Here is a 16,640-nt window from a genome sequence, read left to right on the forward strand (position 1 = left end):
GCTTAATCTCACTAATATATTACAACAGCAATGTAGTGAGCTTTGATGAATATGAAGTTTCTGAGCTTTGAATTGAACAGCGTTTCAGCAAGTTAATATTCACAGAATTGGTTCAGAGTTGTTAACCTTGCTTCTCATCAGAACTTCATATTTATAGGCACTTGAGAAGATGACCATTGGGAGCATTTAATGCTTTGCGTGTTCCATACAACATTGCATTTAATGTTTCACGCTTTTGTCAACTACCTCGAGCCTTGTTCACGTTGTGTCTACTGACGTTGCCTTTAATAGCTTCCAACGTTCCTTTTGTCAGTCAGCGTAGCCTGCCACTTGTACTTTCTTCTGATCTGATGTTTGTGAATATAATATTTGAATATCATCAGAGTCAAACAGCTTGGTGCATAGCATCTTCTTGTCTTCTGACCTTGAAGTGCTTCTGAGCGTGATACGATGAGAACTTCAGTGCTTCTGCTTCTGATCTCAAGTTCTTCTGATGCTTCCATAGACCCATGTTCTGATTCTGCCTTGACCATCTTCTGATGTCTTGCCAGACCATGTTCTGATGTTGCATGCTGAACCTTCTGAGACAAAGCTTCTGAGCGCTGATTTGTGCATACTCTTTATATATTTCCTGAAAGGGAATTTGCAATGTATTAGAGTACCACATTATCTCACACAAAATTCATATCCTTGTTATCATCAAAACTAAGAATATTGATCAGAACAAATCTTGTTCTTACAATCTCCCCCTTTTTGATGATGACAAAAACATATATAAATGATATGAATTTGCGATCAGAAAGAGCAGACGGCTAAAGACAAATTACACAGCTATTGCATAAGCATGTGAATATGTCTCCCCCTGAGATTAACAATCTCCCCCTGAGATGAATAATCTCCCCCTGAAATAAATACTCGAAGAACTTTAATAATAAAAGACTTCCCTGATTATTTCGGTAGAGACGATCACATAAGCTTCTGTCTTTTGATAATTCATAGCTTCTGACTTCTGCTTCCATTGGACAGCTTCAAAACTTGAATTTCTTTAGATCCCTAGAACACTCACAGCTTCTGATTCCTGCTTCCATTTAGGACAGCTTCAGAACTTGAATTTCTTTGATCTTCAGAACATTCACAGCTTCTGATTTCTGCTTCCATTTAGGACAGCTTCAGAACTTGAATTTCTTTGATCTTCAGAACATTCACAGCTTCTGATTCATGCTTCCATTTAGGACAGCTTCAGAACTTGAGTTTTCTGAATCTTTAGAACATTCACAGCTTCTGATTTCTGCTTCCCTCGGATAGCTTCAGAGCTTTGAATTTCTTCTTACATCACTTCATGCTAGATTGTATCATAACATTGTTGAATGTACCAGAGCATCATCAGAGCATCTCTACATCCTGAAATGTTACAGAACAAAACTAAACGACAAAAGTCAGCATGAATGAGTTAGAACATAAAATGTGTATCAGAACACAAAATATGTATCAGAGCCATATAAGCCATATAGAATATATCAGATCCAATAGACAATGTATCAGAGCAAATAGACAATGATTTGGATCATATTCTATTATCAGAATATCTGATCATTCTTCCTTCTTGCTTCTGATTCTGAAGCTTCCTAGCACTCAGTTTGCTTCAAGAATCCAAGAGCTATTTCTGATCATTCTTCCTTCTTGCTTCTGATTCTGAAGCTTCCTAGCACTCAACTTGCTTCAAGAATCCAAGAGCTTGATTCATTTTGTTGCTTCTTATGTTGATCTTGAGTCTTTGATTCCTGCAACAACACAACTTAAAAACATATAACTTTGCAAGTTCTGTTAGTAAATGTGGAGCCTTTTTACTCGGTAACTGATAATATTAATCAGATCATTTATCATATATTTTCTCCTCCTTTTTGTCATAACATCAAAAAGCATAAAAGATTCAGATGTAAAGCAAGAGACAAAAGGAAGGAAACATAAATAACTTTTCATTGATTTCAACAAGAAGGATTACAAAAGGTGTATGCAGAAAACAGATGCAACAAGGAAAGACAACTACAAAGACCAAAGGACTAAGACCCTAGCCTACGCAAAATCCGCGCCAGAACATCATGAATCCCGTCAGTGCTTGTAGCTTGCCTTGCCATGAAAGAGCGAAACTCAGCATTGGCTGCTTCTTGCGCGTCCAAACGAGAAGCCAGCATAGCTTGATTCTGATGAAGAGCTTCCAAGGTCTCCATCAGAGCTGAGGTTTCACCAGAAGAAGAGGCACCAGAATTTCTGCCAAACGGGACAACAATCTCAGCAGGGCGATCTTCTGGAAGGTCTTTAGCTTGTGCATCTTCCATCACCATATCTGAGTCAGACTCAGAAGTAGCCTCAGCATATTCTGGTTCAGGCAGCTCATAAGTTCCAACTTCCAACGCTTGAAGAATAGCTGCTAGGTTTGTTGGAGGAGTAGGACCAGCAACTTCAGCAGGATAAACCACTACTGGAAAGACCATGTGAGGTGCTTTTTTAGAAGGGTTCATTCTGAACCAGTTAAATAGCCACTGAAAATCTCCAGTCAGCACAGGATACCATGGTCTCCACACCACGATGTCTCTGCAGGGATTTTCTTCTTCCAATTCATCTGCAGGTATCCTCTCTTCAAGAACTCTTATGTTCCTGATGAGATGGTGATAGCTGCTTTCACCAACTTCCAACCGAAGACCACAAACACCAGGTGCTTCAGACATGATCCTTCTCTGAATGTCTGTAGCCCTAACCATAAAATCCTGACGAAAGGTATTCCAAAGGTTGCATGTAGCATACTCATCCAGATGGTTAAGGTGAGCAGCACCCAGAATCTCCAACCAGCTATTTACATCAGAATGTAAAAGCTCCAGAAATGATGGAGTGGTAGGGGTTGGAGGGTTGACAGTGAACCTGGAGTCGGGAAAGACAACACTGTAGGGGTTAGGTGTTCTTGTGGGAAAAGGGTGTGAGAGAGATGAAGAAATATCTGAGGGATGGGTTGAAGGAGAGGAGATATCAGATGGTGAAGAAGGTGGTTCCGAAAGGATGAATGAGGAGGAAGATGTGTTGGAGGTTTGTGAAGAGGGAGGTGATACAGGACTTCCATCAGGGGGTTGATACACACGTCTAGAGTAGTTTCTAGTCATCATAGCTTCAAAGGGGTTCACCTTGATAGGATCGTAGGTGATCTTTACTTTCTTTGGTTTGATTTCTGGTTCATCAGTTGCCTTTCTCTTTTGTTTACGATCAGATTCTTGATTTTGAGAACTTGACGAAGGATTCATGATGAAGTTGCAGAAAATGAAAACCGCTAGGGTTTAAAAAAATGAATGCAAAGAGAGAGAGATAAAAAGAAACTGAATGCAAGAGAGTGGAAATATATAGGAGGGAAAAGAAACGTTTGAGGAATATAAAATGAAAAAGAATAAACTGAAAAGAAATAAGAAGAAAAGAAATAAATGAAATGATGGATAGCATTTAATGTTACGTGACGGAGGAGAGATAATAATGACAAAGGAAGTGATTAGCACAGTTACCTAAGTAGACGTCCCCTCAACTGCACTCTGGTGTACGGTGAACTGACTTTTTATCGATCGAAAATGTCGCGGTTAAGCATGAGTCGCCACCGACTTTTATTTTATCCAAACAAATTCAGAAAGGCTAAAAGAAACAGAAAAAACCTTTTAAAGAAATCTAAGTTCGGGGGGTAATTTATGCAAAGGGAAGGTGTAAGGAACCCTTTGCATCCATGGTTTTCCATGGGCTCTTAATTGCTTTGCTTGCTCGTTTGTCTTTAGAAAAAGTAGATGAAAGAAAAAAAAGTGGACTTTAGCTCGTGAAATTCTGGTATGACAGTCTCAGATGTCAAACACGATGTTAAGACATCTAGTTGTACTAACATGTATTGCAAGGTAGTACAAAATACAATTGATCTCTTAATGCTTCTTCTGTCCAGGATTAAGTTGAGATCATACAATACTACAGAACCATTATAAATATTGCATAGCTGAATTATGCAGAGTCACATCTGATCTGGTTCTGTTACAGGCTGCTTAACAATTGAATACAGGATGTCATCCCTAATGTTGTGACATCATATAATTAACACAGCAGCAGAAAGTAAATAACACACAGAATTGTTCACCCAGTTCGGTTCAATCAAACCTACATCTGGGGGCATACCAAGCCAGGAGAGAAGTCCACTATCAGTAGTATTATTTTCTTACAAACAACCTCAGGTTTGCAGGCAACTGCCACAGTATACCTAATAACTACCCAATGATCCTTCTATCTAAGATACCGCACTTAGATACGAGATATCACCATCTCTCATCCTAGATCAATACTGTACCAGTTATTTCTTCAAATAGAAGTTACACTTCCAACACAATTATCCTAAGACTAAGAGCCGTAATACTCCCACCTTAGAACTATCTTGAAGTTGCTTCAAAGCTTCCTTCAAGAACAATACTCAACTCATACCTAATGGCTTAGAGTGAGAACAATAATTCTCTTACTTAACAGTTTTGAGAATAACAACACATCTCTTGCCTACAGGCTTTGAGATGAACAACAGTGACCTTCCCACAATCCGGGAGGTTCACTTACACAACAAACCCTAATGTCTACATTATGATCGTTCGGTTTTTCAACTCGAGATGCACATATATATATATATAACCTAATTCTGGTTGGACTTGGGCTTGAAAACACAGCACTCCTTGCTGTTACAAATCAGCAGATTTCTTCTGCTACAAGCAAGGTCTTTTAATCATAAGTTACCTAATTTATCTCCTAAATTAGTAACAGTTGAATCTTCAATCTTCAGATTTGATTCTTTGACCTTTAACTGCGCCACATAGGATTCCATAAGGCTTTGTATCTTTAAAACCAAACTGAACCTTCCTTCCTTAGTTCTGCAGGCGCGATGTCATGGTTGATGTCATGACATTACTTGTAACATCTTGCTTCAGTACCTGTTTTGTTCTTTTCAATATTTGCAAGAGTACAATGTATTACATTCAGCTTCTTTTATGTTTTAGCCAAGCATGGATGCCAATAAGACAATAAACAAGTACTTTCAATCTCCCCCTTTGTCTTATTGTGGCTAAAACTAAACACATATATACAAAAAAACTAGAAACAAAAACATAAAAAAAACTCCAAGAGCAGCTGCTTCAACTTTCAGATTTCAGGTTTCAGAGGTTGGACCACATCATAACATCTTCAGCCTGATTCTACTTCTGTCTTCAGATCTTCCTTTGTTTCTTTTGACCTTAGCAAAATCAGCATCAACCTCTCTCCCCCTTTTTAGCCATAATATGACAAAGATGAACACGATGTCATAATATGCAGTGGAAAAACCTGTAACTCCCCCTGCACATGAGGAAGAAGATACGAGAACAAATTCTTGCCACTGTAGTTCTTCAAGAACTAGCCCTTGTAACTCAGAACACAAATCACAATTGTGTTCATAACTCAGATCACAAATCACAACTAAAGTCTTCCTTCTTAAAGACAGAACACGAGGATGCATGTAATTGTTATTTCTGTAACATCTTTGGTACAGATCCATGATTTCCCCACCCTGTGATATACTGATTAGATTTTGATAGAGGAACCCATCACAATACCAAATCTGGACACACCCAACACAAACACATAGGAAACACATCTTTGAGGGATCTGAAATATGAGGCTTGCTGCAGAGATGCCTTTATATAGCCATAGGAGGATCATAGGGAGTAACGACAGTCAAGGCTCTTAATTGAGTGGAGCTCTTTTTGAGGGCAAGAAATCTGTTACATACTGACCACCGCCCAGCCTCTTTTGACTGTTTCTAAAGACAAGAACAGTTTTAATGAATAACCAATAACATTTCATGCAAGAGAATCTGTTCTGTAATGTCCTGACATCAGATCAGACATTGTCTTCTCAGGTCTATTTCATTGGGAAGTGCATATTATATCTTTGAATCATAGACCATAGACCACCCCTCCTTGACTTCACAGTTCCATTCACTGACTCTATTTCCTCTATGGAACAGAAGAGGATACACACTATGATACTAAAATCACTTGGCCCATCTTGTATAGTAAACCAGTTTTCTATGTTGGATGACTCAGAACACAAGACAGTCAATGTTCAAGACTATAGACTCACAAGACATATTCAAAATAGACAATAACTCTATGTTGAACTACTGAGAATACAAGAAGCAACATGTATTCAGACTAGAAAATAAAGACTCAAAACAAGAGCAAGAAGAAAACACAAGATCTTATGCAAAAACAACTGCAAAGATTGACCTCAGACTTTGCAAAATCTGAACACTACCCTTAATCCCTATGTTTATCACAGATTGATAAACATAACCTAAACTCTAGACAGAGGACTAATCTTATATTCACCAATGAATATAAGTGACTCAAATACAGAAAGAATAGATTGAAACAAAAGACTCGATAAACCTGAGCATAATGCATAACATACCTAGACTTTAACAAATGTCTTGATCAAGAGATGTTATTTGAGAATTCTGCTTCAGGTGAACTTGTGCAATGGTTGGAATATGCACCGTATCAGAACAAGTGATACACACCATCAGAACATGTTTTAGTTGATAAATCAATGAATGTTCCTTGCTGGTTTCAAGGATAAAACATGTTGTGAGTTATGTTCTGTCATCACATATGACATTGTTCATCTGTTTTTGAGATTAGTCATTGATAGACTTTCCATGAAGATTATATGCAGATTAACTTTGTCATTGCTGATCTTCAAACTCCTTTACTCCCCCTTTCTTATACAAACAGAGGATAACTTTACTCCCCCTTTACTCCTTTACTCCTTTGATGTTTGAACTTAAAGCATCCTTCACTTGGACTTGCCACAGTTTCCAAATATGGAATACTTTAGTTACTTGCTACACAATATACAGTCTGCCACTTACTGCATCTCGTTGTAGAAGAACTTAGAATGTATAACCATGAGATTGTCTTCAATGATAAGCACTAAATTAACTTTAACACATGAAGACTTTGAGATGATGTTATAGCATCTGATGAGACATCATCTTTCATGATTCTTGATTAACATCTCTAATAGCTTGTTCATTACAGTTTGGAGAAGATAGTAGAGTTCTTTTATCAGCATAATCAAGGAATAGATAGCCAGCATCTCAATATACCACTACAGACTCACACTCTGATTATGAGATGTTGGATGCCATAGTCTATACCTCTAGAGGAGATTCCCTCAAGAGATTTCTGGAAAGACTTTAGGAATGGCATGACACTGAATAAGTCAGATTTTCAATGGATCATCTGACATCCTTGATTCTTCAACATAACTTCCTTCTTTGAATATTACTTTAGGGAAGTTCACAATCCATAACCATATTTCACTGTGTATAAGACACAGTATTCAGTTCCAACAACTGTTCTATGGTAATGAATCGCAATATACATCTGGTTCCTTTGATCAGAAGAAAAAAAACCAGATATAGGCTCAACTTGATTTTAATATAAAGGGATAGAAAGGTATACCTTTATGAATCAATTATGGCATTTTGAGCAAAAAGAGTAATTTCTACATATATGAACATTGTTGTAGAATTACCAATTGATCGTGTCCTGATCAATCATAGTCAGATGTCTCCTCTTCCAGATCAGGAGTAGGTTCCAAACATATGTACTCACACTACATTTGCTTAGCACCAGAACATCTGTTCTTCAACTGGTAGCTGCATACCAGTGCAGATGTCACAACTTTTAGTGTGACATTTATTCCTCCTTTCAGGAAAACACATGCAGATTTTATGACTGACATTGATCAAGAGTCATTCATCAGCAATAATGAACCATGTCAAAATGAGTGGACTTGAGAGATTACTCAAGTATCTTTGACACTTCAGTTATGGCTGTAAGAATCTGCTTAAAATAAATTCTGTTGAGTATGTCCCAGAGATAGAGAACGGACAGCAGTCTTATTTCAACAGAATACACATTGCTTACTTCACATCTTATAATAGTAAGCATCACACATAGGGCATAACACTGGTTTTACCCTAACAAATAGCTTGCTTCAGCTTCAAGCTATACCCTAGACCCAAGCACCTATGGATAACTTTGGTCTAGCACACCTAGTTACCAAGATCTTCCAACTTTAAGATCAAGTAACCCTCTTCATGTCATATGAAGCCTTCAACATGAAAGTAGTTTAGACCACTACTGTCATCTAGATTAGAATCTGCCCATTCCAATCCGCACTAAGTCAAAACTGCCACTTTTGACAATAATGTTGCTCTCCAAACTTCAGCACATTGTCTGCTTTTCATATCCATATTAAGCAGAACATGTTATAACATGAGGTGTGACATCACACACATCCTTGGTAATCTCACCTTCCACCAAGAAAACACCATGCTGGAAACACAATCAGCACAACAACAGTAATACTTTCACCTTATCCAGGACAACACATGTTTCCTTGTACTTTGATGAATGGAAAACATAAGACGCATCTTCATGTCTTCAAGAGCGCACCCTCTGTTCAATTCCTTATTGAACACAATCTTCCTCAGTACTTAGACTCCATGCTCCCTTCATGGTTCTTCATTAATGTTGTATCATAATCAAAACATCCAGCACACACAATCAACCAGCTTAGAGCACACACATCTTCTTGAGTCTTCAATCTTATCACCCTTCTGCCCAAGAGTAATTTAATCCAAGACACGAAAAAAGCCAACTGCCACTTGTTGTCTTCCTCTTTTAGCTGTTGATTACATCATCTACCTTGCATAAAACCAGAAAGTATCTCCCATAGATCTCATCCAGAAACAGACAGGATGCCTGCTCTGATACCAATTGAAATTCTGGTATGACAGTCTCAGATGTCAAACACGATGTTAAGACATCTAGTTGTACTAACATGTATTGCAAGGTAGTACAAAATACAATTGATCTCTTAATGCTTCTTCTGTCCAGGATTAAGTTGAGATCATACAATACTACAGAACCATTATAAATATTGCATAGCTGAATTATGCAGAGTCACATCTGATCTGGTTCTGTTACAGGCTGCTTAACAATTGAATACAGGATGTCATCCCTAATGTTGTGACATCATATAATTAACACAGCAGCAGAAAGTAAATAACACACAGAATTGTTCACCCAGTTCGGTTCAATCAAACCTACATCTGGGGGCATACCAAGCCAGGAGAGAAGTCCACTATCAGTAGTATTATTTTCTTACAAACAACCTCAGGTTTGCAGGCAACTGCCACAGTATACCTAATAACTACCCAATGATCCTTCTATCTAAGATACCGCACTTAGATACGAGATATCACCATCTCTCATCCTAGATCAATACTGTACCAGTTATTTCTTCAAATAGAAGTTACACTTCCAACACAATTATCCTAAGACTAAGAGCCGTAATACTCCCACCTTAGAACTATCTTGAAGTTGCTTCAAAGCTTCCTTCAAGAACAATACTCAACTCATACCTAATGGCTTAGAGTGAGAACAATAATTCTCTTACTTAACAGTTTTGAGAATAACAACACATCTCTTGCCTACAGGCTTTGAGATGAACAACAGTGACCTTCCCACAATCCGGGAGGTTCACTTACACAACAAACCCTAATGTCTACATTATGATCGTTCGGTTTTTCAACTCGAGATGCACATATATATATATATAACCTAATTCTGGTTGGACTTGGGCTTGAAAACACAGCACTCCTTGCTGTTACAAATCAGCAGATTTCTTCTGCTACAAGCAAGGTCTTTTAATCATAAGTTACCTAATTTATCTCCTAAATTAGTAACAGTTGAATCTTCAATCTTCAGATTTGATTCTTTGACCTTTAACTGCGCCACATAGGATTCCATAAGGCTTTGTATCTTTAAAACCAAACTGAACCTTCCTTCCTTAGTTCTGCAGGCGCGATGTCATGGTTGATGTCATGACATTACTTGTAACATCTTGCTTCAGTACCTGTTTTGTTCTTTTCAATATTTGCAAGAGTACAATGTATTACATTCAGCTTCTTTTATGTTTTAGCCAAGCATGGATGCCAATAAGACAATAAACAAGTACTTTCAGCTCGTAAATGAGCGTAGCCAATTTTCGAAGAATTGTGAGAAAGAATATTAAAGATGAGCATTGCAAGGCAATTAGGGGCAATTACCTTAAACTTAGATGATAGGTCTCTTTTTAGCCTTTCAGAATGAAAGGGTCTATCCTTGCCATAAGAGGGCAGGAAGCCTTTCGTTTGGAGGTTGAAGGGTCGTCGAAGCATCCTTTGCCATAAGACTGTCCCATGCCATAGAAGGGCAGGTAATCTAAGGCAAGGATCAGAATAAGCCATTTTTCATTAGGCAACCAGAAGATACCTCAGCCTTTTTCCGTAGGCAACTTCCGAGGGTCAAGGTCATTTGTGTATCGAAGGCAGCATCATTTAGGGTCGTGACCTTTTTATCGAGGCAACATGGCTGAGGTATCCTCGTATTCGAGGGACTTGGCTTATTCTGCAAAAAACACAAGGCAACAGGCAACAAGGCAACAGGCAACAAGGCAACAAGGCAACGGAGAGAGGTTACCCAAAAGCGTGCGTGTGTGCACCAATCACGTGATTATATTCAATTATATTATCTTATAAATTAGCGATTCTAAATTCAATTCATGGTTGCCACTCCCTATTTTACTAACCACGCAGATAATATAAGGCAAGAAACAGTAATATGGGGGAGGGAAATTGTAACCAGCGGATCCCTTAATAGGGTTTGACACAAGTAATAATTAAAAAAAAATAAAAGGTTAGGGTTTAGGGTTACCAAACTCGTGGCTTTGGCAATTTGACAAACCCTGGAAAAGGCAAACAAAAATAGGGTGAGTGTATGGCTAATTCAGAGGCGAACGTTTCTAACCCTAAAATAAGAAGGTCGAGACAATAATTTGAAATAAGTAATTAAATGAAGGGCACTTAGCTTTTTGCATTTGATCTGACGTGATTGATAGTCGGAGGATGCCTTAAGGTTAACCCTGAAAAGAGGCAAAGGCAGAAAAATAGAAGGAGTGAATGTATGCACAGTTCAGAAATATAAGGGCAAACCCTAAAATCAAAAAGGAAACAAACAAAAAAAACTTTAAATAAATAAAATACTTAGCTTTTGTATTTTGATCGGACGCACAGTCGGGAGATCATTGAAGAATCGACCCTGACAAAACACAGAAAAAGAAATATATCAGTGTAGGGCAGGTTCTCATAAACCCTGATTAGGGTTCGAATTTAAACAAGAAAACATGAATGATTTAATTAATTACTGGTCTCACGACCTAATTAATTAAATCGGTATCAAAAAATTAAATCGAGAGCAAATATAATTTTTTATGATATTTGTGGAATTTACATAAAATAATTATGATTTTTAAAGATTTAAATGTAAATTATAACAAAAATACAATGATTAAATAAACCTTAATAGAATAAAATAAATATATATGAATTTAGTACATTTAAGTAAATAAATAAATAAATAAATAAATAAAATAATAAAATAAACACAAAAGATTGTTTATAAAATTTTTATATAAGTTTTATATAGTTTTCATATACATATAAAAAGTTTTAATAAAAAAAACAAAGTATACATATATATTAAAACAAAAAATAATAAGGCTGTATAATAAAAATTAAAAAAAATTCAAAAATACTCAACTTTCATTCCAGTGTGGCGCTCGCCTGTGGAGCATGATGGACTCGCAGGTTGTGGAGCGTCAGATTGGAGCAGCCTAAGATCCAAGGGTTGCTGTGACGAGTGCGTATGCCATGTGTGAGGACGCGAAGCACCGGATCCAACGCTGGGATAACAGAACGCGCGCGCAAAGGGGATTCGAATCAGCCAACCGCGTGATGACACCTCGTCATCTTCTCCACTCAGACCTGCAACAAGACCTTTTACACCGGTCTTTGCACATACGCTGCAATAGACCCTTACCTTTTACACCGTGATGAATTGCGTATGTCTCTGGACGTGTTTCTTGTGTACTACGATCGGAAAAGCTTCAGTGAGCACCAAGGAATGCTTTGCAATCAACACAAACTCTTGAATCGTCCTGCAATTAAGAATTGGAACTTTGATTTTTTGAGTTTTTTGCTTCGGGTTCTAGGATTCTTGGCCGCAGCAAACTCGTGAACCCTTGCTTCTAAATGGTTTGTCTACTTATAGAGAGCCTATTAGGTCACTATAACTTGGGCAAATCTTGTTGAATCTTATAATTGAATTTTTGAGAAATTTGATTGAAAAATATTATGGAATCCTTCCAAATTTGGCTTAAATGATCCAATAATCAAGTGCACGAAATTGTGATGTTTATGGGGCATAATTGGAGATTAGATTTGGTTTTTGTAAGCACTTGAATCAAATATTTGATTTTTCCTTAATTTATTTGATTTTAATCCTTTTTTAAATTGAATAAAAAATCAAAATAAATTAAATAAACCCCATTAATTCGTGGGAATTGATCCTTGGGCTTTAGGTGACTTGTGGATCAAGCTTGAATCAGAATGACTCGGGCTCATTTGTAAAAAAAGCAAATTCTTTCACATTTTTCCCTCCAAGATAGCTCAACTTTGACAAGGCCTATTTCTCTCAATTTTTGAGATATGGAAGTGTTCTAATACTTTTTAGAAACCTTAGGGAGTCCTCTAACCAGTGTCTTTGGTCTCATATCAAAATCATTTTCCATTCACATTTTATGTTCTTTTGAAGAAAATGTCTTTTTGTTGGCTTTTGAAAAGGACCTATAATGTTTTGGTCTATATCTCTCAAATGAAGCATTTTTAGACTTGGCATGTGAGACACAATTTTGTAGAGAATCAAATTTCCTTCAAAATGAGCTTTGGATGGAAAATTTCTGATGTTCCATGTGAGAGTTATGGCTGGTCAAAGTTCAGTTGACTTTTCCTATGTAAAACCCTAATTTAGAAACTTTTTGATCTGTTGATTTTTGGTCTTTCCTTGATGAACCATGGTCAAATCTTGATCAAATGGTAAATGATACTTCAATATGATGATCTTGACAAAAAATCAGGAGTTTTGACTTTGCTTTGACCACGGTTGACTTTTTAGGTTAAACAGTCGACTGTTGACTTTCCGAGCTTTTGAATGACCCAAAACTTTGAGATAGGCCTTGATACTTGTCATGGAGGTAATGTGGGATATGTTGAGCCATATGAGGTGCCTTGGAGCCATTGATTCATTGATTTCCTCTTGAATTAATCAAACCCTAGTTCAGAATCTTTGTATAGGAGAAAGTGTCTAGAGGCTTTGCATATGGATTTGAAACTTGAGTAGGAGAAATAATGTGGGCAAATTTTGGGGTATGACAGCTGCCCCTGGTCAATTATCTTAAACCTGAAGATGTAGAGTGGTTTGTATGCCAGTCGGTATCTGAAGGTAGAAGATGATTGAACACTAGAATACCAAGAAATTTGCCTTTGTCGGGGATGGGCTTGAGGATGCCATCCAGTAGTTTTTGGAGTATTGATTGTTGCGAGGTTTCTGTTTTTAGTCTTTGAATGTTGAGGAACCGTCTGAGGTATCGACTCAAGTCTGAATTGGATTACCGTCAAAGGTACCGACTTAATATTCGCAGCATATCATTAAGGCACCGTCAAAGGTATCGACTTAGATATGAAGGTGGATCATTAAGGAACCGTCAAAGGTATCGACTTAACTTCCAAAGGTAGATCATTAAGGAACCGTCAAAGGTATCGACTTAATATTCGAAGCATATCATTAAGGCACCGTCAAAGGTATCGACTTAGATATGAAGGTGGATCATTAAGGAACCGTCAAAGGTATCGACTTAACTTCCAAAGGTAGATCATTAAGGAACCGTCAAAGGTATCGACTTAATATTCGAAGCATATCATTAAGGCACCGTCAAAGGTATCGACTTAGATATGAAGGTGGATCATTAAGGAACCGTCAAAGGTATCGACTTAACTTCCAAAGGTAGATCATTAAGGAACCGTCAAAGGTATCGACTTAAATCTGAAATGTTGATCATTAAGGAACCGTCAAAGGTATCGACTTAATTCTGAAAGGTCGTTAAGGAACCGTCAAAGGTGTCGACTTAACTTTGAAAACAGAGACAGCAATATCCTGAAAAGTAAAGGTTAGTTTTCTTATGTCATGATGCATGTGTTATGTAATGAGTCTCTCAAAATAAATGAGAAATTTTGTATGTCATGCATGAATTTATTATGAAGTTATGTATGCAATGCATGAATATGTTTGTGTCATATGGTATGTGATTATGATCCATGTTGTTTTAGTCGAAAAAATAAATCTCCATGTCTTCGTGATTTTGATGTCTGATTTCGTCTTGAAGATGCTCAGCTGGGGATTTATAATTTCTGCTTGGGGATGATCAGTAACTTGATGTACCCTGATTGGGGATAAAGAGAAAATAGAGATGTGAACTATGTTGGGGAGCCATGTCTTTGTTGGGATAAGAGTGTTGGAAGACATCTTCTGGAGGATTGCTCTGTGGGGATATGATTTTGTGAAATCGGAATTGCGGGAAGGCATGGATGCCTTGAATATTTCCCCCAGTATTATAGTGACTACCATTCCTGGATTTGATTAGGACATGCCACTGAGTATTTGATAAAGATGTAAAACTAGACTTGCATAGATTTGCCCCTGCTAGTAGGAACTTTGGAAAGATTCGCCTCGCGAGGGCTTTATGAGATGTACACTATGGGCGATATGCCCCCAGTAATCATAGGCTCAAGACAGTGTCCCATGTTGATTGGGGAGTAGCTTTAGATATACTTGGATGTATGCCCCTGATTGTTCGAGCATCCATGAGAGATTCTCGGAATCTTGACTTGATTGCCCCAGATTGATCGGGAAATAGTATGAAACCCACTTGGGATATATGCCTTTGACTGTTTGTCATTTGAGAGATTCTTGGAATCTTGACTTGATTGCCTCAGATTGATTGGGCAAAACATGTCATGCCCCTTGTATACGTAAGAGACATGGCTTCTTGGAGTGATTTTGTTTGTCGGGATAACTTTCAGTCATTAGCCATACCCTGTGCAAATTTATTCTGATGCTAACATTTGAAATTACGTAGCAGAATATGTTTAATAATGAATTCATGAGATGCAATGCATACGTTTGTCTTGAGTTTTAAAAAAACATTAAAACAAGAGATGTAAAAGCGTGATATTTGTAAAACATGCTATTTTTTGTAGAAGCGAAATATCCACTCAGCATTTTAGTAAACCTTAAGGAGTCGGGATACCTTTTTGGTGACAGTATGCTTTCGAACTAACCATGCTTCAGTTAGGACTTTCAAGGGTTGTAACGTGGCTTGGTTCACGGTTTTAAGAAACAAAAGATAAAGGCTCAAAGTTTATTTATACCCATCCCCTTCTTCGTGATGTTCTTCATTCCTAAGTTCAGTTGGTTCGACTTATGCATTCAGGTTCCAAGAGACTTTTGGATTTGTGCCTTTGATAATGTTAATGGTTCGCAAACAAAGAGAACTTTTGCGATGGCAGTCACTTCTTCCTTTTGGTAGTCACAACTTTGAGTTGTTCAAGAATTTATTGACTTCTCTTTTTATTATTCATCTTTTTGATATCCCTAACTTTTGCCTGAACTGTCTATTTTGAGCTTACAGTCAGCGGGATGCCTTGATTTTTGCCTAAGTCACCTTTTTGATTTTTGACTTAGCAGGCTTTTCTTTGTTTTTTCATTTTTTTTCCTTTTGAAAGATATTGACTGCGTTGCTTAATGATTGATGAACCACCATTGTCTTTTGATTGACATCTCCAACACTTCTTTGATGTGTATGGTTGAACGTTTATGATTGAAACCTTTGTTGAAAGGTGTACTGAATGATTCTCTTAAAATAGAATGCACAGCCAAATTAACTGAGAACTACCCTGCCCCAGGTTATGATCAAGGGTTTTAATTAGTACAAGAAAGAAAACTTCTACTTCTTAGGCTCAAAGGGGTTAACGAGGGATTAACATCCTTATATCTCCACTGTTTAGGAATTGAAACAATGCCTGTACATCGTCAGCATAGTCTGTTCAAAAGCATACTATATGAGATTGCGGTATCGTTCTCGTCATCCTCCCTTAAAAGGCTTACAGCTTAGCAGGAGTTGAGTATCACAAAACATATGCAGAGTAACGACATAATTTAAAAAGAGTGATAGCGAAATAATTTATTCAAGACAAACATATGCAATGCACTGATGATGATTATTAAAACAAATAATGTCTATCATAATTGGAGTGTTTAAACAAACAGAATAGAAATTTGCAAATGAAAATAAATCTAATGATCTAAAAAGTTCATCCTTCTAGGTATTAATCAATCTTTTTGTGATTAGGCATAGGAGTAGTGATCACCACAGGAGTCTTGGGATGATAGAATTCAATTTCACCAGCATCGATCATGTCTTGAATCTTATTCTTCAATGGCCAACAATCATTCGTATCATGCCCAGGGCTATTGGAGTGATATGCGCACCTCGCATTGGGCTTGTAGCTAGGGGCGGAAGTGTTAGGCTTTACAGGAGGATCC

This window comes from Vicia villosa, unplaced genomic scaffold, assembly GCF_029867415.1.
Source record: "Vicia villosa cultivar HV-30 ecotype Madison, WI unplaced genomic scaffold, Vvil1.0 ctg.000287F_1_1, whole genome shotgun sequence".
Classification (NCBI taxonomy): domain Eukaryota; kingdom Viridiplantae; phylum Streptophyta; class Magnoliopsida; order Fabales; family Fabaceae; genus Vicia; species Vicia villosa.